The sequence below is a fragment of the Centruroides sculpturatus genome, unplaced genomic scaffold (genome assembly GCF_000671375.1).
Source record: "Centruroides sculpturatus isolate CEXI.00-Female unplaced genomic scaffold, Cexi_2.0 scaffold943, whole genome shotgun sequence".
NCBI classification, from domain to species: domain Eukaryota; kingdom Metazoa; phylum Arthropoda; class Arachnida; order Scorpiones; family Buthidae; genus Centruroides; species Centruroides sculpturatus.
In genome coordinates, this window is record NW_019385262.1 from 131190 (window position 1) to 153402 (window position 22213).

Genomic DNA, 22213 nt, shown 5'->3' on the forward strand with positions numbered 1-22213 from the left:
TTCGTAAAAAGATATACGGTAGTTCTATTTTTATAAATAACTAGCTTACTGGTCACGCGGAAGAAACGAAATTCCAGCAAACTCGTTACGATAAAATTCAATTTACATTTTATCATTTTTATTGAAACTTATTATTCATTTTCATCGGGAAAACATTTCAAAGTGTCGTTTCAATTCTATTTATTTATTGGGGCGCTGGCGGATACGCCATATTTTTTCTTTTTCCGTCTGGTGCGTACGCGAATAAATCGGCTGGCCACGTACAGTCGTCCGTGCAAAAAGCGCGGATTCTCCAAATCTAGCCCACGATTTTCCCCATTTTCATATACATTTTTTAATTACTATATTTAATTGCTCCTTCCTCTCTTCCTCGGCGTGTTGTGAAATTTCTTAGTTGGATAATAAACCGTTTTATTGTAATTTGTCTTTTTAAATTATTTCCAGTCGATATTAAAATTTGGAAAAGGGGGATACCTAGATGGGTAAAATAGGAGAATTTCCTCCTACGACTTCGGTCGTTGTTCGGGATACGGTTAAGGTTTTAACAAAGTTCGAATGAATACGTAATTAGCAAAAAATAGCTGAAATAAAGTGATTAAACAAAAATTATTGCAAATATCGTAAATAACAGTTCGCAAACGCCTATATAGAGATATTTTTTGCAGGGGGTAAATGGTCTTCGCCATTTGAAATCGATCGAACACGCGGTGAAACGCTCGTATACACTCGCGCCATCTATCGTAGGATAAATGTACTATGCCAGAAACCTTGGCCAGAGTGTATTAAAAAACTTCCCAAAGTTTCGCGGCAATCGGATAAACGGCGTGGTAATGCGTGAAGGACAGACTGACATACATTCAGTTTTATATATATAGATATAATTTCATTTCACTATTTTACTGCTACCTGATATTTGTTGAAGAAAAGCCTTATACGGGTATACCTCGACTTACGTCGTTCCCTATTATACGTCATTTGTCAAAAAAGTATATAGAAAAATAAAAATCGAGTTTAAGTCATTTTATTCGACTTTATGTCGTCCGCCACAAATATTGAAGTCGTAATATCACTAGAAAAGCGTTTAAAGCGCATAAAATCGTATTAAAATATATACATTTACAAGTATGTACATGTTCTGTACTATATTAAAAACTAAAATTTATTTGTTTGTAAGCTTAAAATAGATCCTTATTAACCATATATTATTAAAAATGCATTAATAAATAAAATACAGAACCGGGAATGGTAATTTATGGTTTAGCCTAGTGACGAGTAAATTCGACTTAGGTCGCCTCTCCTGGCACCAATTACCGACGTAAGGCGAGGTATACCTGTATTTTTTATTGTCAAATAAATATTTTTGAATTTGGCTACCCCGAAAAATTTTCTCGCCATCGCTAGAGGGGTCGCGACCCACGGTTTGCGCACCACTAGTCTACGGTGACCAATTCGGATTTCGACCGCGATCCCGTCCCGGCGACGTACGACGGCGGGTCGCCCGTTGTAGCCATCCCGGGGACCGCCGCGGGCCGGCGATGCGTTAGCTTCCTCCCGCAGCCACGCGCGTCGCCTACGGTGGGGGATTCCGCACGGCCGTTTTCCAACGGGACCGCGCTCGACCGCGCGTGGCCGGGGTATAGCGGGACTGCCCGCCTCGGTCACGCGGCCACAGCCCGGTCCCCCGTCGGCCACGTCCGGAACGGCCCGGAAGTTCGGCCCAACCGGAGGACCCTAGCGTCCACCGCCAAATCGGAAGCCGCGGGGCATCGTTCGGCGCCCGCGCGGCGTATTGGGGCTAGAGGTAACCCAAAAGAGTACTAGAACCTTCTTTCGTTTGTAGTCTTTTCTGCAATAAACAACCCTTTGCTTCGGTTTTGTGGCCACTTACTCATATCACCGTAACACTCGCACCCGTACGGTTGCGCTAATTTTTACGGCAACCAACATATTTTGACTAGAATTCGTTTATTTATTGGATTAAGGAAACGCCGTCTGCCGACAGGAGAATGCCTCTGCGGAGGTCTTTTATGGGAAAGTGGCCTCTGCTTAGACGTTTCCGCCGCCGGGAAAACCCGGAAAACTGGACGCGGCCGATTTTTTTTAAACTCTTTCTGCCCCGTGGGCGCTAAAAGGTCCTCTTTTAGCTGGCCCTTTACGGATTTAAGAAAGACGTGATAGGGATCGCCAGTCTGATTATTAAAAGAAAATTTTTATACGTTTCGTTTTAATAATTTTAGTAAACACTTTACGTATTTGTTTGCACCTTTTTCGTCTTTCTTCCCTATTTTAATGATTTAGCACCATTTGCTCCCTTTTTAACTCTTAATTCGTAATAACTATTCTCCGTAGAAAAACGGTATAAACGTATTTATTAAATATAGAGCATTAATTTAACGCTTTAATATTTGGGATTTACGACAATAACACCGGAGCTGGCCACCCTGTCAGATGGCATTTCCTACTCGAGCTGCCATCTGTACGATTATTTCGGGCGCCGTACGGCGTACGATAATTCCGGAAATGCGCCTTTTTGAAAAAATTTCATTGACAATTACCATTCGATAGATATCGCTTTTCCCTTCGTATTTCGTGTCTTTTTTCTCCGCTAAATTTTCGGACGTTTTTACTTAGAATGCTGCGCCGAGTTTGAATATTCTCGATTTTAACGTTTACCTTTTTCGCACTTTTCCAGACTGCTAACTGCTATATTTTTAAACTAACGATAATAATTCGTACAAATAAACGTTTTATTGAAATGCCATTACGCCTTTCCCTGTACAAAATATAGCTACTACAGATATAAACATCTACCGAAACCCGATGCTTAGCAAATAGACACCCGCCATCGCCGTAAATAATCGGGCTATAATTTGGAAATATTAATTACGAATTACAAATAAATTTGGCACCAGAGGGAGGCGTTAGGCGCCATCTCGTATAAAATTTAATAATTATAATATTTTAATTAATAAATTTAGAATTGGCCCGAAGCGTTAGGCTTGTATATATACTGGAAGAGGAGATCGGACCGAAGGTCCTTGTAGCGTAAATGGCAACGCAACCGCACGGGTTCGAATCCCGCTTCCGGCCGATTCTTTTCTTCCGGTTTATTCTAAATTTATTAATTAAAATATAATTATTAAATTTAATACGAGATGGAGCCTAACGTCCCCTCTAGAGCCAAATTTATTCTTAATTAATATTTCCGAGTTATAATTCGATACGCGATCGCGAGTGTCTATTTATAGGTACTGTACCACATTAATTAATACATTTTATTACAGAGTGGTGTCTAGAACTGAGGCTTTTTTGGTATAAGACGGCATTCGTTAAACTAGGGATCGCCACCATTCGAGGGGTGGACTAAACTTAGACTGCGGCAAAAATTTGAAAATATGAATAAGTACGGCATATAAAGAAGGAAATGCGTTACATATTTGTTAATGTTTAATAATATGAAGAAACGTAGATCTTAGATTGCGCTTATTCACGGGTTTGTTTTGCACCGTATATTATTAGGGGCCGTTTTTGCCACTCCCCCTAATAATATACGGTGCAAAAACGGTTTCAAGCTATCAAAAAAAAAGAAAAACTGTTGTAAAATAGGGTCTAAAAATTTTTGTTAGAAGGAGCCGAGGATAAAAAGTTTAAGAGATTCCTACATAATGGGAACCTAACTAACATTTCTACGGATAAAGGGCGTAAGTGTAACGGATCTAGGTGGATGTACGGTAATTTTAAGTGAAATAAGATAATTTCAAGGGAAAGATACGATACTTTTATGTGGTAAGGTCGGCAACCCTGTTTTATAATTCCGAAAGTGCCAAGAAATTATACAAATTTGCAAATGCCTTCAAACATGAAGGTATCGATACTCGATGTACTCGATTCAATTTTGCTAATTGATGATAAGCGTAATCATTCAATCCTACTGATCCTTAAAATACCGACAATAACCAGGCACACACAAACAGTAACAAAAGAACTTTATTAAAATAAGATCAGAGCTGTCCTCTACGTCCTCATGCTACATCCGGGCAAATCGACAAACTTTCGCGCCTTTTTTCCCTTTATTCCCGTTGCCAGCAACAATTCGTTTGAAGTGTTGCCAGACCGTGTTAGCGATCTCCACAAGCGTTTGTCATTTCGAGTGGAGAAATTGGAACATAAACGTTTTAAGAAGCTACGCTGGTCATTTAAACGGCAATATTTTATAGGAAATTTGCTAAATAATACTGCCAATCGACCAGAAAACTAATTCTATCGAAATTTCGCAACACTTTTTTGCAACAGGAGCACCGCTGTACAAAGTAAACCACTCGGCACCGAAGAATTTTTTGGAGAAATACACAAACAAGCTGATGATGCCCGAAGAAAATGCATTACGAAAATGTTACATAGAGCCAGAAATGAAAAATATTTTTATTCTGTAATTGTTCGTCTGGTGGAGATTTAGTGTTTAATAAAAATTGAAGACAAAAACTGCCCAATAATTTTTATCGTTGGTGATAATCCTGTTTATTTCATTACGGACGAAACCGTGAACGAAACGTAGCCTACTTGTGACACCGTTCGAGGCCGATCCAGTTACTCCAATGCTCGTCAAAACGTACGGACTACAGTGGCGGATTTAGCACTCGAGAGGCCCCAGGCACAATTCAGTTTCGAGGCCCCCTCTAAATATTTTCGCTACCCCTACATCCTACGCGGGCGTTTTTTATTTCGGTAGGCCCTATACCGGCGGTGCAAAAACAGTGAGACATAAGGAAATAACATCGAAACCGATATAAAATTACAACCGCCCGGCTGTATTTAAAAGGTTACTGTGTTCGGATTGTATTAATTATGAAAATTCAAACTTGTTGGTACGAGAATTGTCGAGTTTCAATAGGTAAAAGTGTTAAAAACAAAAAATCGAGTAATCCGTGGATATAAAAAATAATTTATTTTTAAATTTACTACCGATTCGCATTTGAAAAATCTACGAATAATAAAAATTTATTTGTAAATTATTATAATAGCTTTCACCATTGTTGGTAAATAACGGATGACATTTTGAACATTTGTTATAATTAATTTCATTCCAAGTATTCGATTTTATCTTTTGGCTTTTCTGGGAATGCGCCGGTTGATAAAGTGAATAAACCAATCTGATTTTTTGCTTCTGTAAATTGTTATTATGTCTTGAATATTATCATTAATTTTTGTTAAAAATAAAATTACAGTAAAACCCCGCTTAACGCCGGGGATGCGTTTCTAGACGACAAAGCGCTAAACGAAACAGCGTTAACTGGGTTACGATTAAAAAAACGTCTGTCTACCGCGGGGTGGGCAAAAATTTTACACGAAATGAAAATAGTTGGCGCACCATTGCCGTAGACCAGGGGTGTCCAACCTTTTTGTTTCTCTGGACCACATTGGAAGATGTCATGAAGTATATTATATATACTTGTGGCCTAAATTAAATCTTTATCACGAAAAAGGATATTTTAAAAAATTACTTTTACAGACACTTCCAATTTCTACTTAGAAAAAGATAAATTTATTTATTATAAAGGAGACAAACAAAAATTTATTTGAAAAACACAAATATTTGTTTTATTTGGGTCTCTAATTAATAAAATACGACAAAACGTCATTTTAAAGTGCATTTTTATTCGACTAATATATTTATAAATAAGATGTAGCCCAAAAAGTAGCCAATGCGCCGAATGATATTTTTTACGCCAAACTAAAAAAGGGTAGCCAAATTTGGCGCAAAGTAGCCAAATCATGCAACGCTGAAAGGAATACTAAATAAAGCCAGAGTTGGACTCAAAGGATTTAGACCCAAATGCGGGGAAAAGAGAGGATAAAGAAGTGAGGAAGAGTCCGTATTTGCTTAATTTAACAGAAAGTCTATTTAACCTTTCTCACTACTTTTTATCTTTTGGCATTACTTTTCTTTCCCCGAATTTGGGTCTATAATCCTTTGAGTCTCAACTTTAGCTTTATTTAGTATTCCTTCCCCGTTCACACATTTCCAAGTATTTGAAAATATTTCCTTTCCACTTAAAAATAAAATATGTATGAAGGTTTGTGAAACTTGTTTTTTTTTAATTTATGCCGTTGAAATAAACAAATAAAATAAAAAAATTTGTCGGGTTTGTTTACACGTTTATTAAGCCGCGGGTTGGACACCCCTGCCGTAGACGATCGCGAACGATCGGAATTGACGTATAATTGATGAACAGAGTATACAGAGTTTAAAGAAAAGATATGTCGGAAGAATGACACGGATCTTGACTAAACAAGTATCAAAAGAAAAGAAAAAGAACATAAACCCATCACCTTTTGTTTTACGGGAACAAGTAATCCCAACTGAAATTAAGGAAATTCTCCAAAAAGGCCCTAACTTCGTTCAGGAAGACGAAAACATATGGCAAACGTCAATGGCGGAACTGGAGAGAGGAATCTCAGAATTCAATGATTTAGAAAAAGATTTTTTCAGGTGGAAGACTGTTCTTAAAGATCACACCGGCGGAACAAAATATAATGAAATGAAGCAGCCGAAACGCACAAAGTAACGGTTGAACGACAATGATTTGATCCTAACACGAGCTGACAAAGTAAGCACTTAATTATCATGGAAAGAAAAAAACTACAACAAATCCTTAGAAGAATACATTAAAAGAACGAAATGTGAGCGGGTCAATGAAAATATTGTTACAAACGTAGACAGAAGGGTAAAACAACTTGAAAGAACTCCATTAAGCTCCATATTAACTTTTCTTAAAGGATCTCATAACCCGAAGACAGGGATGCCGAGATTATTTGCATTTGCAAAAATACATAAGGAAAGCAAAAAGATCAGACCTGTAATTGAGAAATTCAGAGGACCCACATACATTCTGAAAAACGTTTACATAGATTCATTTCGGATGAACTAGGCAGCGATGTTCTCGTTGCACAAAACCCGACGAATGTAGTAAAAGAATTATAGGAATTAAGTGTACTTGGTGAAAAAGTTGGGTCATTTATGGATTTTGAGAACCTATATCCATCCATAAAAACAAAATCCTGTTATGAAGCTTTAATGGAATTTATGCTAACCATTAAAACCAGAAGTTGGTGCATTTGAGAACAATATGATGGAATTAGCCAATTGGTATGTTATGAGTTCTCCTTCAGTTTCGATAAACAAGCATATAAACAAAAGAAAAAAAGTCCGTTTTCAGGATTACTATATGAACTAGTTCTACGCAACTTGAAGAAACACATTATTAATGGGTTCAGAATGGATATTGTATTTTACAAAAGATATGTGGGCTATATGTGCATTATTTGGAAAAACGGCAAGAGAATAGACGAATTCGTACAAGTAATCAACAACAGCAACAGCGATGGATTAAAACTTAAACTAGAACAAAAAAGTCACATTTTCTGGATATAGACATCCGATTGAAAGGGGATTGTATAACAACGGGTATTTACATAAAACCAACGCATTCCGGCTAACTGGAACGACTCGTACGGATACAAATTGTCCGCTTTTCGTGCATTCAGAAGAGCGTATTCATATTGCTGTAATGTACTAGACAGGATGAAGGAGATTAATAGAGTCAAAGAAATAGCTTCAAACTTTGGATATAAAAAGAGTACAATAGAAGGACTAATTAAAAGTTATGAAGGAAGCAGAAAACTAAGAATCCAAACAAATCAGTTTAAAATCGCCAAGTTCACTTATAGTAAAAACACCAAGGACATCGCGAAGCGAGTGTCGGACAAAAAAGACTCCAAAATAGTTTACAAAAGAGCTCCTAATTTGTATGCTATTCTCAGAAATGATAAAGACATGCTTAAGAAAGAAGAAAAAGCGGGCGTATACAGAATTTCATTTGAAAATCAGCAATTAGGAATTAAGAAGGACTATATTGGAGTCACAAGAAGGAATTTAGCTATTAGACTTAAGGAACACAAGTATGGCATTAATAAATGGCACTGCAAAACGGTTTTGTCAAGTATGGCACGAGCAGAGGACTCTGTAGTTAAATGGAGCGAAGCGACTATCCCGAAGACCACGCGTCCCCCATCATCAGCTTTGCACGAAGCAAAAATTGAAATCTATAAAAGTAAATTAAAGGCTAGTTGAATTAATGCCAGGGATGCGGATGGATTAGCTTCTGCATGGAAATTCTACATAAAAGAAAAATTTACTACCTGCCCTTACGGTTTGATGCATTTTTATGTATTTATTTTAAATCCAATTTAAAGATTCTTGATCTAGCAAAAAAATGGGCCCCCATTTGACTTCAATAAGCCCTAGGCCCGAAAGACTTAGATCCTCCCCTGACTGTATGTAAAACTTGGAAAATGAAAAAGCACGCGACCTTAACGAAATCTACGGTAATCCGCACTAAAAGCGCACGGTTGTACCAAGTTGGGTGTTTTTCTTATTTATCTCTCCGGTCCCAGGACACCGAGACAATCTTTTACCCGTGGCGGATTCGGCCGGGACCGGGCCAGGGTCCCACCGTCCGCACGATGTAAGATTTTGGCGCATCTAGCGGGACAAAAGCCATAAAAATAACACAATATATTCACTTATAATCTTCGTCTTTAGAAGGTGTGCGGCCCGCTCGTATCAATAGTCGCCGTTCGAAAACCAGTTTCGACCTTATTAGTCGAAGAGAGCGTTGGAGTGGCCACCGTCGCTTTCTAATCTTCGTTGGTGAAAATTAAATGTTTCGTACGTATTTGTTGGTATTATCTCGAAACCTTCACGTCCGGGTGTGTAGTTTAAATCTGTAAATGGTTTCTCCAACCGTCAGATTCGTAACAAAATACTACTTTTCTATATTGGCAGGTTAATAGAAAATTAATTACGATTAACGATGGTAACGGACTGGCAAAAATTTTGTACGGCTTTCTACACGGAGTTTTTCTACTTTTTATAATCTTAAAGATCTATGGACCCCGTACAATGAGAGTTCGAATGCAATAAAATGCGTTTTTTGCAAAATAACGTAGCTTTTACCCGAGCCGTCACCAAGGCGTCAAGGCAAGAACTATACCAAGTGTCGAAAAATGATATTAACGGACGATAATTTTCCTTTACGCCCGAAAGCGCCTCGTAAAGTACCGGTGGATTATTCACTATTCACCCCAAGACGACTGTATAATCGGTAAAGGGTCATCCGAAGTTAAATCGCATTCATTAGTAGATTTAAGCACAAAAAGACTTTAGATGTACAAAATTAAGTATTACGTTGCATTTTTAATGTTATAAAGAAGAAGGCGCCGGACAAGCAAAAAGCAAACGAAAACAAACTTGAAGATGAGAACGTTCTAACAACTTCCTTGTTACCATTGCAGATATACGGTTTTAACGAAACCAACCAAAAACTATTTTACAACAAACTGTCTTTTTTATGTTTTAAGGCTTAATCTAATTATTATAAATAAATTTTGACTCGGATTAAATTGTTCCATTCTTAATATGATTTTGTCCCGCTAGATTGGCGCTGCGCGTAGGCCGTTTTAAAAATGGCGTAAAGTGGACGCGGTCTTAAAATTTACGTACGAAATATGCTTTTTATTACGAAAATAAGCGCTTAATATTCGACGACCTCGGCCTTTAGTTCTGTCCGTTAAAATTACGTTCCTTTACCCCATCCGGTGGAAAGTTTGCCCCAAAACGTTGGTCATTTTTCCGAAAAAGACCGTTTTTTATTTTCGGTCCGTTTCCGTCCAACTTTCCGAAAATGAATTTCCCGCCAATAATTTATTAGTTTACTTAAAAACTGCCGGACCTTTCCCTTCGGTACGCTTTCGACTTAGGCGAAAATATTATTTTCGGCATAAATTAATTTTAATAAATTGAAAACCGTACCGGATTTTGACGCCAATTTTAATCCCGAGGGATTATTTCGGTCCATATTACCAGAACGTTTTTCTACGGACGAGAATTTGCCGATATTCGAACCCGGCCGTCGAAATAATCGATTAATCGATTGGAACGGGCGTTGGTCCCGCCTCGATTAGTAAAGCTTATCTTTATAGTAAACGATGCGCCCGCTAGCCTCGGGCCGTTTGCCGCCCGAGCGGCCCTTAACTACGGTTTCTGGTCCGCAATTCTTAAGAATCGTCGACTTTCCGCCGGCAAAAATAAATTATCTCCGCCGATTTATGTTTAGAAAAATAAATAATAAACTATAATTAATTTATTTTAATATATCCGTGCTTTCGATTAGACAGGATACTTGGATACGGACGAATAACCACGATTCGCATTTTGCGTCGACAAAGTATTTTTTTAAAAATTAATTCTCCGGCGAAATTATTTTAAAATTACTTTTTGGCCTGACGGATTATTTAAATATTTTTTAAAACTTTTATTTTTTCCGTCGTAACAAAGTTTAAAACAGAAAATCCTGGCTTAACCGCCAGTTACGTCACGGCCGGGTGAAAAACGACGGAGAAATTGTTAAATTGGATTTAAAAAATAAAAAATAAAATCGAATTCCGGGTAAACCAACGTAATAGGCGGGATTCTAAAGGGCAAAAATTAATATATTGTAATTAATAAGTAAGATTTTAAAAAAACGTGTAATAATAAATAATATATTTTAATGGTTAAGCGAAATAAAATAAATAAAGGCAATAAAAAACGGAGTTATTGCGCCGAAATATTTGAGATTCCGTAAATAACTGGTCAAATTTTGTTTTGTATTTTTTAATTGTAAAATAAAATAATGTAATTTTTGAGTTTTGCGCGGAGAAGCGAGTTTAGAAAAAGCAAGAAGGGGAAAAAAGAGGGGAATTTTGATTGATCGAGCGAGAAAAATGTTTTTTGTTCCCGACAAAATCGGTGCAAAGTTAAAGAGAAAAAGTCGTTTTAGACCAGTTTGAGAAACGAGAGTAGAAGACGAGAAGGAAGAAGGTTCGAGTTCTCGGTTGGAGGTCAAGTCGGACATCTTTGAATACGGTTCAAGGTAAGGAGAAGAAACGAGTGATTGGAGGAATTTGAATCTGTTACGTCTCGTGCTCTTATAAACCCAACACTTATGAGTGTCTGTTTCCCGTAAGTTATGAATGATTGATTGAATCCAGTTTATCTCGTTGTATCGCTGACAGTTTGCAGACAAAAGTCGCCCATTTTCCCGTCGTTCGCCCTTAAAATACTTTTTCACTACGTTCCAATACTTAACAAAAGATATGCAATTTTCTCTCGACTTTGCCCGTATAACCAGCCCTTTACGTCTTTAACTAATTATTATTTTAACCTGTATTTTTCGTCCTCTTCCAGATAAAGATCGACAAACCTTAATTGCTCGCTGCCTTTATTATTATTTTCCATTCCCGGAGATTCTTTATTCCCCAAATATATATTTATTCCCATTTTATTGTAATTGGCCGCTGCCCGGCAGCGCTTTAAATATTATATTCAAAATCTCGTTAAAATTCATATTTAATATTCATAAATTACCATACGCGCTTTACGCGTGTATAAAGTTAGTTTGGCCGAAGAAAATGTAAATACTGGAATAAATATTTTACCCAGTATTTGTTTATTTAAAAATGTGTATCGGAAGTTGTTGTTTTATTTCCGAGTATTTATTGTTATCCGCCTGTCGTAAAATGAAAATTGTAAAATTCCTCCCCTCCCGGTTTTAATAGGTTGGCGTAATGCCAAAAGATTTCATTCATAATTTGACATTCATTTTGTTTATTCGTGTCGACTTGTTAAATTTATTAATGTTACGTTCTCAAATATCTAACGTTATCTAAAGGTTAAGTTCGTTGTTGCGAAAAGATTTATTATTCTGGATTAGATTTTATGATAGATATTTAATCAGATCGACAGAGAGAAAAAGAATGATTAAATGCTGAATACATAAATATATCTTATCTTTAATTTGCTCTGACTTCTTCTTTCCCTTACGATTATTTTAAAATGATGGGATTAAATGGATATTTAGTGGAAATGTGAATAAAATTGACGCCGGACCGTTACCGATTTCTTCCGCCTCTTCCGATACTCCGTAAAACAAAAATAAATGTAAAGTTTTGCAAAAGAAAGATGTAATTGGAAGTTAGATATTGCATTTTGATATAAATCTAACGAACTGCCGGTCGTTTGTTGTCTTTTCGAAATGTCGTTTTTATCTCTTTGCGTTTTGAAACTTCTACCGTTTACTTAGAATAATTGTTTGTTCTTGTACCGAGGTCCGGTCGTTTGTTTTTTTTCTCTTTACGAAGCCGCTTAAATATGCTGCCGGCCGAGTAAAGTGCAACGCCGTTTAGGACTCTGGACGTGGCGGGTGTTGCGTTTTGCTCGGCCGGCGGCGTACGCAAAAACTAATCGTTCGAGAGATCTCGACTTGTTTTGTGCTCCGCCGCCGATCTCGGCGCCGTTCGGAAGTCTTTGCTTCGAAATAAATGCTTCGAAAAAACGATTTTCTCCGATTAAACGAATTTTAAACGATTAAAAGAAATTTATTTCTTTGCGTTACCGGCCCTCTTGTGAGAAATGTCTTTTTTTGCATTTTATAATGGTCTACGTCCGGTCGATCGTGTTAACTTATAAATTATCTATAAATGTTTCTTGTATTTGCGTTAGCTAAAATCGAAACGATAGAAACAACGTTCCCAATTTACCAAATTGTACATTTTGGTAGTATGCGTGTGGTGCCCGTAGACCCTGTAATTTCAAATGGTGTGCAAAGGATAAATATATGCGACCGTACGTTGTCGTATGCACGAGTATTAATTATACAGATAATGCCCACAAAAAAAAATGTTATTAAATAAATAGGTTTGTGTTAAAAAATATATATAGAATATGATACGATATCAAATAACGAATTGGTTTCGTGAAATATAAAAGTAAAATTGTATGAGATAATTTATTGTGTTTACAATCTTTGATTTAGGAAATTGTCTCCTAATATTATGGTTTATGTTGTGTAATAGATCTTGAAAATGAATAAAACTTGGCATCGTATTGAATCCAAAAAAATAATTAAACTCTTGCATTTAATCTTTTGATTACATGACCGATCAGTTAAAACTTTTGCTAAAATCATACTTTGTATCAGAAACTGAATTTTTATTGACATTTCAATGTAACTGCATTAAAATGTGTGTATATATGAAGCATGCAATGCCATTTTTCTAAATAAATTTTATTGAAGAATTGAATTCTAAATGCAATGTTTACTGCCACAAAAGAATATTGTGGCAATATTGGCAGTGTAAGTGGCTGTATTTTGAAGATGAATTTAAGTGAAAATATATCATTTAAAGTGCCAGAGTGCAAGTCACGTGACTTTTGGCACGTAAAACGTTGTGGCTTATATTTACATAATTTTGATATTCCAGAGAATTTGTAACCCAGTGAGTTTACCATTTCATTGTAAAATTGAAATTAATTCATTTATTAGAAAAAATAATTTTTTACCTCTCCTGAAAAGTTTCTTTTTTGACATTTACAACATTATGGCATTGCACGCTTCATATATAATTTTTTTTTATTTTTTACAAATGAATTTAGTTTTTTTGAAGATCAAAATATAAAAAGAATTTTAAGATTTACAAATATAACAAAATATTGAATTAGATTTGAAATATATTTTAATTGAATAATAATGAAATAAATTTGGATTTTTCAGGAATTACCAATAAAATATTTGAATGTTCTTACATTTTGTTTTCTTCTCTTTGGCTTTGTTCATATTTTATAGCAGTTTTCTGATTTTTGCATTTCTCCATAGCAAATCTTTATCCTTTAATGAGATTTACGATTTCCGCTTTTAATTTTCTGATGTTTAAAGGCATTATTCTGTTGAATTAGGTATAAGAGTGAAATTAGTTAACATAATTATATAACATACCAATTGCTTTAATTTTTCCAGTTATCGTCTGTAATAAACAAATGTTTCAGTTACTGAATATTAGTAATCATCAGGTTTTGAATTTTTAGTGTTTAACTGGTTTGGTGTACTGGTCTGATTTTAGATAATATTTACCAATTCTTAAGGCTTTAATATTTGAATGTAGATTCTAGGATGTTGATTAAAGGGTTAAAATTGCATGATATAGAATATATTTGAATTAAAAAAGAGATAAAATGATAATTGTTCTCAGCCAAAATTATAAAAGCAATAAAAAATAAAACCACTGTCTTTTTGACATTATACTACTATAATTCATACAAAATAGATAAATAAACTGTAAAAACTCAATTCATTTTATATATATAATGAGTTTTCTATACACCTAGAAAGTCAGGGATTTTCATTTGGAAAAAGTCATGGAAATTTGTCTAAGATTTTCAAAAAGTCAGGGAATTTGTCTGCTTGGTTGCTTTGCTGATTTAATTTCTTGACAATATGGTTAAGTAAGTGTAGCCATCTGCAGGCAACAAGAAGTAATATAGTGCAATGCAACTTATGAGCAAGGATGCAGAATATTTTCAGGACCCAATATTATAGCAGACAAAATAAAAACATAACAACATAAAAGGACACTTTAAGCATGTTTTTAATCTAAAATGTCATCATTATAGGATAGCATATACAATTATAAACTTGATGTAATATATTGATTAACAGAAGTAAAATTGATGTCAATACCATGAATTATTATTTTTAATTTTAGCACAAGCAGTAATTAACAGACTTTTTGACATCCAAAAATACAAAATTTATTTATAACAATGACATTAGAACAAACTTTTATAATGCTCAAAAATTTCAAAGATGAACATCAAGTAATGAACACCAAAAAAACACTTTAAAAAGGAAAATTTCAGATTTAGCAAGATAATTTTCATATTGAAATTATTTTTCCAGCATGGCCATTTTGTCTAACTTCTAAAGCACTCCTTTACACTATTTAAGTTAAATTATTTTAAAAAATTAATGAGAAAAATTATGCATTTGAAATTTAAATAATTTTATTAAAACACATTTTTTTGAAATTACTTGAAATTTTAAAACAACTCAAGCTGGACCTGGGCCCTGTTAATTAATACTGGCTTCCTTATGTGCTTAGCTTGTTAATGGTTTACCGGGTAAAATGCTGGTAGTTTATCACAGGTTTGCATCTCAACAATGGGCTGGGTCACATGGAGTTTTTCTGGGTTTTCTTCACATATCTAATGCATAAACAGGATCAATAGTGTAGATTCCTATAGAAAGTCCAGCAGGACTTTCTATAGGAATCTATAATCCCTTGGCAGATTACAGATTATTCAAGTGTTGCATTGCCTTCTCCCATCAATCTATTTATCATGAGATGTTTAACTGCTTTCCTTATCTGATATCATTGAATGATGTCAGATAAGGAAAGAATATATCAACTGCAAACACTGAACATTTTTGCACAGTATGTAGTGCTGAACAGTAGAAATTTTCATATAAAAGTATATGAGATAATTTGCATAGCAGATTTCTCAATAATGTGTCTCTGTAGATCTGCTAATATGTTGACAGGAATCCTCAAGTTTATAGAAAAAGAAACATATTGTACAAATTAAAATAAATGTTTCTTTTAGCTCCACATCACATATATCTTTACATGATCTGGTTAATAGTCTTATGTATATTAAAGGTCTAACTACTGGTGCAATGGGATAGAAACAAAACAATCCACAATAGATCCCTTGAATGATGAAGGATTACATAGGATTAATTATGAAGGATCTTACTTGTTATCATCATTCCAGGGATCTATTGTAAAATGTTAATTGTAATATTTACCTTTATTAAAACACACATTAAAGCTTAAATTAAAAACATATAAAATCATTTAAATTAAATGAAAATATTCAAAACAAAACATTACTTTAAGAAACACTTATTAATATTTATATGTATATATTTTAATTAAATTTTACTGTAGGGAGTTGCAAAAAGGTCTTTTATTAAAGGGGTCTACTGGAAGATTAACTTGAGAAACACTGCATTGATACATGTGCTTGGGGTATTTTGTACTTAAAGGCATGCAGTTTTTCAATTTTTTAAAAACTGTATTCATTCAAGTTTTCTTTCACATTAACCTGCTGTTACTCAAGGGTGAGCACTGCACTCACCTTTTGTTTTAAAATGCTTGTACTGGTAACTCTAGCTTGGAAGTTTTGTGGTCAAACTCTCATCTACTTTTCTACCCAAGTATCTCTTTCAACAAGATACAGGAATCAGAAATAATAGTCATCACTAACACTTCCAGTACTTCCTTTGTGTCTATCGTATTGGACAAGTTAGCATGGCACTCACCCATGAGTAATCCTATCTTTTTTCACATTTGAAGTGATACGGTTATAATTGTGAAGTGGTACATACTATCATACAATGTAATGAAATATTTCTGAAATGGCTTGATGAGGAGTCTGTGGAAGTAAATGTAGGCTCCTTCCTCACAGACAATGAGAGTGAGGGAATCTGTATGAAAATCCTGGATGTGTTGAGAAAGAAACCAGATCCTCCATAGTCAGCATCAAAAGAAAAGTGTGCATTTGTCCAAAAACAAGAAAAATACATTTAAGAGTGTAACATGTAACTTACTGCATTGATCTACAGATACCACATAATAACAATCTGCAAACAATGCAATTTTAAAAATCCAGACTAAACAGATTCAGAATTTGAAATGAAATTATAAATAAGTTTAACAATAATTTCAGATATCATATTTCTGTTTTATTTGACCAGATCACATATGACTTTTTGCGTATTGAGGCAGAAGAGCACCCTCTAAACTAAGACTGTTATTTTTCTGAGGTATGAGAAAAGACAGCGAAAGACTCTTTATTGTATAGTTTTTAATTATTTGTTAATTTTACAATTACTCTCCTGGCAATTTTCTCAAATATATATTGCTGTGTTTACCCTTATGATTTGTGCATTAAGAGCATGATAATCACCAATCTGAACTATTATTATTATTATTTTTTTTTTGATGACCACATGGAATGGTAATGTGTAGTTGTGTTTTAATGTTTGCAAGTGACTCAGATCTAGGCCTATTATATTGTCAAATCTGGCCTTGGTGATTTTAGGTCTATCATGGTTGAATGGCAGACGGATGGTTTCAATGCAATATATGACATTGTTTTTCACTGATTGGGACTTCATGGTCTGGTGATCTCAAAGATTTCTTCCAATAATTTATGGAATGTGGAGTTACTGGTTGTTACCTTAATGGAACAGATGGAAGCTTCTAAAACAGTGAAATTCCATTAAGCCAGCATTGTCAGGATCTACATTGTGCTGATTTATTGAATATGCTGCCTTGGACAGTTAAAGATTTTCCAGGTTTTTCAATTTCCTGGACGCAGTTTTGCATATCTGCATGTAAAACTACCAAATCCGTCTTTTATGATTGTTTAACACATCATTTCAATTTTTTCAGGCTATTCCTACCCTTGATTGGTTTGAAACAAGAACATGCTGTTCTTTGTGCACTTTTATTGCATATAAATACAATATACAAAATACCTGAACAGTAATGTACTGCAGCTATTTCCATGATAATTATTGGTTCTAAGTGTGCTATATATTCCTGCTTCCCCTATTAAATCTGTGCATTAATGTTTTTAGAAAAGTCTCTAGAAAAATTATGGACAAGCTGTAACTGGTTTTACTTAACACTGGGGCTGTGGAGTCGGAGTCAGAGTCGTGGAGTTTTGGTGTTTTAGTCGGAGTCATCAAAAATCCCCCCAACTCCAACTCCTTTTTACTTTCCCAATTTCTTATGTATATAAAAAATGAAAAAGTATTTGAATCATGTCACATTTGACCTTCCGAGTTTTTGGAAATCTATACATTTGGAGATATCTCAAATCCAAAAATTCTGAAATAAAGGGAAAAATTTGTGTGCACATGTGTGTGCATCTAATTTGTTTAATTTCTTTATTCTGTTCTAAAATATTAAACATTATCTCAGAATTAGTAAACGTTAAGAAATAAAATTTGGCACAGTAGCATGTGTATAAAGGGCATTAATGCTATTAAATTTTGGTTATTAATTAAACATCGACAAGGTAGAGACATAGAAGGGGGTCATGTGTTATATTTCCAGTGTGGTCAGACTTAATGAATATTTTACTCATTATTAGCATTCACAATCTTATAATCAAAATAGGTTAATAATAATAATAAGCTCAGAGTTCAAATGGTTAGGAGTTGAAAGTTGAAATTTGATACACAACAATTAGGATATGTCATAAGAATGTACACTAAGAAAGGATTTTTCGAAATTCCTCTTGCAGGGGGGAGAGGGAGAGGGTTAAGGATTGCCCCAAATCTAAAATAGTACAGTAGAAACGGAGTTTCTACTGTACTATTTTAGATGTGGTTTTTTTTGCATTTTTGTGAAAAATCAAACATACTTTTAGACCCATGTAAAAATGATGACTTCAGTGAATCTCTAATTAGTCTCGGAAGAGGGGGACCTAATTCTTGCACCCAGTGAAAATGGGTAAGATTGGCTATAATCTAATAATAATCTTCATTATTAATATCTTTTGCCTGAGCAACATCTGGCTCATCTGCTAGTTTTTTTTTTATAAATACATCTCTACCTTCAAAATTAAGCTTGAGTTCTAATATGAATACAGACAGAAAAGGAAATCTTACAAAATTTGAAGATGATATTTACTATGCACTGGAAAAAATGAATCACATTGCTCATTCTTCAACTTTAGATGTTAAAATGGCAATACTGCACTATCCAGACATTATCTAAGATACAGCATTGATTGTCATAGCATTGCCATCAACCAAGTTTCAATAGAGCATTTATTTTCTGCTCTTAAAATTATTAAATATGATTTAAGAGCTTCAGTGAATGCTGACCTAATAGAAGTGATTTTTTTTGTAAAGAGTAATTCAGTTTATAACAGAGATTAAAAATAATAAATTAATCAGCATGGCAAAATAAGCAACTTTTTTCTTTACCAGTCTAAATATTATATTTCTCATTCTTGACTTAGTTTAATGTGTCTGTATACTTATATATTACCCAACATACTCGTATATTATGTACATTTTTATTAAACTAATTTGTTTGTGTATGAATGTATTTACTATTTTTACTCATAAAATCGCAGTACAGAACTGCGGTACAGAATAAAAAAGTACAGAACTGCAGCTCCCAAGCATTTTGCAAAACCTACATTTCGGCTCCCACTGAACTCTTGCTTGCCCACCCCTGCCATATACCATTGCCATCATCAAACGAGTCAATAAATGTGAATTTATATATTTAGTAGATGTTTCAAATTTTAATGTTTAATTAGTTCTTTAAAATTGTTTTATTTTGAGTTTTTGAAAAATAATCAGAATTGTCGTCATTATTACTTTCCAGGTAGTTATATGGTATAGGCCTATAAGAAAGGAAAAGAATGATGATAGGTCAAAAAATGACTTTCCCAGATTTTTACTCTTGGACTCAGGAAGCCTTGAAACGTAGAGAAGTGCAAAAGCATTTGGAGTTTTTCTGTATGCACGGATGTTAGAATGTGTACCAAACAATTTAGTTCAACCATTTTGAAGCTTAATAACTCCTGTGTTAAACCATCTGACTGATTGAAAATCGTGCCTCCCATACAGTCTAACATTCGTACATACAGGAAAAAAAAAAACCAGAATTTTTTGCATATCTCAACATTTCAAAGTGTACTGAGTCCAAAAATGCAAAAATTTGGGATGGGATCATTTTTTGACCAATTGCTACACTTTTCCATCTGTTATATATAACAGAGGAAAAGTAAAAATTATCAAATAAATTTTATATATTGGCTATGTCATTACTTAGAGGAGTATTTTAGCTTTGGAATAAAAAAGTTTCTACATTCTATCGTTATTAGAACTGTATTTATTGAAGCTCATATTCTGAGGTCATGTGATGACGTCAGAATTTTCGGGCCTACTTTGTTAACAAGTCTGCCCCTAGATGGAGTCGAAAGATAATGAAGAGTCCTAGTTGGAGTTGTGTAAAAATCTACTGACTCCACAGCCCTGCTTAAAACATCATCATGTCATCTTGTTCTTCCTTTGTTTCCGTGATGTTTATATTGGAAATTCTTGATGACGATGGTAAAGAAAAATGCACCAATAGCCTTCTAACAACTAGCTTATCGAGTTTGCTGGCATACCATATACCAGGTTTACAGAATTTCACTGTAGTTTACCTGGAGAGTTCACTTTGCTACTTTGGAAGAAAATCAGCACAACTCAAAATTATTAATTTTGGTTAAATCTTTGCATGGGATTTTCTCAAAGTTTAACTGAATATCACTTATCTCCCACATAACTGCTCCCTAGTGGCCGAATATGCAAGTTACTTTTGTGACACTCCCACATAAAAATTTACTACATTTTCGTTTTGATTATGACATAATCGAAAAATCACACTTTTTTGAGTTATGCTGGTTTTCTTCCAAAGTAGCAACTTGTGTCTGAATAGCTGTGAGACACTTGAATCTGAGGTTTAGTACCTGGTGGAAATGATATAAAAATTCAGCACCTAATATTGCTGTTGGCACATTGCCAATGAGGAATTTCCTACAAAAAATTGAGTCTGGTTCCTTCTCTTCTTGTGATAAGCCCTTTTCATCATAGGCCATAATCTAAACTATTTGTTTATTGCATATTTAACTTTTGGCTATAAACATACTTAATTTAGTCAAAAGATTTTCTTTAACTCAAAATTCAGAGCAGATGTTCACTAGTCATAGACATGAATTGGGCATCACAAAGTCATTTGAGGTGTGCACTTCTTCTGTGATGAAGAGGCTGGAAAGATTGATACATCAGAACCTATATTGGCAAAAAACTTTTTGTTTCCTGTCTTGATGAATAGATGGTGAGACTGTTCTGGCAAAGTGCATGTCACCTCTATGCTTCAACATTCTCATTTATTGGAAAATTACACTGTGGAGTACATTTTTGTGCCTTTTCATTGAAATAGCAGTGATAACAACAGTAGTTGTTGATACTCTGTGGGTTGAACTGCTATGGGAGTGTTGAGGAAAATGGTCATTGTGTGAATTAGTCTATTTTGACTAGTATTTTACTGGTTACAGTATTGGATCTCTCAGTGCTTTGTTCACATTCATTGAATCTAGATATCACATAATGACATTTAGGATAGACTGGATGGAAATTGGAAAGTATTATATGAATAGTTCTAGAATAACTGCATCCAGAATTTGGAAATTTGCCACCGGATGCTTTAAAATATGCAGTAGTTTGGATGGTTTGTTGTCTCCTAGGTGTTCTCTGACAAATAGTTTTTATAGCTTCTATCGAGACCATTCTCCCAATTGTTTGATGAATTAAACCTATATGGGTCAGTATGATCAGGAGAGATGATAATGTCTATAACCATCAGTGATTTCCAGTGGTAAATGGGCTACTACATAGTTGAACTCTGTAGTACTTTTCCATGATCAGTTTCAGGGATCTTAACACAAGCATGCTTTTGCACATGTAGAACCATAGAAACAGGTCTGAGAAGTTGTACAGAGTTTTTCACTGTTCCAATTTCAGACTTGATCTGACAACTGAGGTCCAAAAAGGACCTCAGTTGTCAGATCAAGGCTGAATAAAGATATTTTAAAAACAACATACAAAATTTTCATCAAATAATATGTATTTGAATTAAATACAAAAAACAGAATGTTTTCGATCTCTTTTAGGGGCCTTCATCAAGTGCTAAGCTTTACCGAATGTTACAGATTCTATTTTCCTAAATATGTTCTAGAAATAGAATCTTTGATGTTCGGTAAAGTTTGATGCTTGATAAAGGCCCCTAAAAGAGGTCGAAACGTTTTTTTTTTTTTTTTTAATTTATATACGTTCCAGCTTTTAGACTTATGTTAAAGATATTTTGTTTTGACTTTTTGTTTAAGATTTCCTCTTTGCTAATCAGAAACTACACCAGTATAATACATACTATTANCAAGTGCTAAGCTTTACCGAATGTTACAGATTCTATTTTCCTAAATATGTTCTAGAAATAGAATCTTTGATGTTCGGTAAAGTTTGATGCTTGATGAAGGCCCCTAAAAGAGGTCGAAACGTTCCTTTTTCTTTTTTTTTTAATTTATATACGTTCCAGCTTTTAGACTTATGTTAAAGATATTTTGTTTTGACTTTTTGTTTAAGATTTCCTCTTTGCTAATCAGAAACTACACCAGTATAATACATACTATTAATAAACAAGG

General features: G+C 34.5%; 1 protein-coding gene across 6 annotated transcripts in view; it reads left to right on the forward strand.

Moving 5' to 3' along the window:
- Positions 1-10660: 10660 nt before the first annotated feature.
- The window catches only part of LOC111636844 (gastrula zinc finger protein XlCGF26.1-like), a 97819-nt gene continuing 86266 nt past the window's right edge, over positions 10661-22213 (forward strand). For 3 of the 6 annotated variants that reach the window (XM_023382227.1, XM_023382229.1, XM_023382230.1), the window contains exon 1: positions 10664-10973. The gene's annotated coding sequence lies outside the window, so the exon portion shown is untranslated. Of the gene's footprint in view, positions 10974-22213 lie in introns of all 6 variants that reach the window. The other 3 variants (XM_023382226.1, XM_023382224.1, XM_023382228.1) reach the window with 3 other exon arrangements.